This window comes from Pelmatolapia mariae, unplaced genomic scaffold (genome assembly GCF_036321145.2).
Source record: "Pelmatolapia mariae isolate MD_Pm_ZW unplaced genomic scaffold, Pm_UMD_F_2 NODE_ptg000454l+_length_36139_cov_1, whole genome shotgun sequence".
NCBI lineage: Eukaryota > Metazoa > Chordata > Actinopteri > Cichliformes > Cichlidae > Pelmatolapia > Pelmatolapia mariae.
The window spans coordinates 35,001-36,139 of record NW_027052139.1 but is presented as its reverse complement, the minus strand read 5'-3'; positions in this window follow the sequence as shown (position 1 = coordinate 36,139).

The window sequence follows — 1,139 nt, the reverse complement described above, 5'->3', positions numbered from 1 at the left end:
TATGCCACGTCGGCTGTACGCGCTCTCCTCGCTAGCTAGTTGCTGATCTCCCCCACCTCCAGGGGGCCCCGGGGACCACCATCACATCTCCCTGTCTCCCTTACCGCTGAACAAGATGCATGCTGCTCCACTGGCCCTGCTGCTGTTGTGTCTCCATTTGGCCGAGGGGGTGAGTCGGCCTCCTCTCTCCTTTACGGTCGAAAAAGATGTGCTGCTGGCGCACTGGCCCTGCTGATGTGCTGTCTCCATTTGGCCGAGGTGGTGAGTCGGCCTCCTCTCTCCTTTACGGTCGAAAAAGATGTGCTGCTGGCGCACTGGCCCTGCTGATGTGCTGTCTCCATTTGGCCGAGGTGGTGAGTCGGCCTCCTCTCTCCTTTACGGTCGAAAAAGATGTGCTGCTGGCGCACTGGCCCTGCTGAATCCCTGTCTCCATTTGGCCGAGGGGGTGAGTCGGCCTCCTCTCTCCTTTACGGTCGAAAAAGATGTGCTGCTGGCGCACTGGCCCTGCTGAGTTCCTCTCTCCATTTGGCCGAGGGGGTGAGTCGGCCTCCCCTCTCCTTTACGGTCGAAAAAGATGTGCTGCTGGCGCACTGGCCCTGCTGAGTTCCTCTCTCCATTTGGCCGAGGGGGTGAGTCGGCCTCCTCTCTCCTTTACGGTCGAAAAAGATGTGCTGCTGGCGCACTGGCCCTGCTGAATCCCTCTCTCCATTTGGCCGAGGGGGTGAGTCGGCCTCCTCTCTCCTTTACGGTCGAAAAAGATGTGCTGCTGGCGCACTGGCCCTGCTGATGTGCTGTCTCCATTTGGCCGAGGTGGTGAGTCGGCCTCCTCTCTCCTTTACGGTCGAAAAAGATGTGCTGCTGGCGCACTGGCCCTGCTGAATCCCTCTCTCCATTTGGCCGAGGGGGTGAGTCGGCCTCCTCTCTCCTTTACGGTCGAAAAAGATGTGCTGCTGGCGCACTGGCCCTGCTGATGTGCTGTCTCCATTTGGCCGAGGTGGTGAGTCGGCCTCCTCTCTCCTTTACGGTCGAAAAAGATGTGCTGCTGGTGCACTGGCCCTGCTGATATTCTCTCTCCATTTGGCCCAGGGAGTGAGTCGGCCTCCTGCCTCCTTTACGGTCGAAAAAGATGTGCTGCTGCT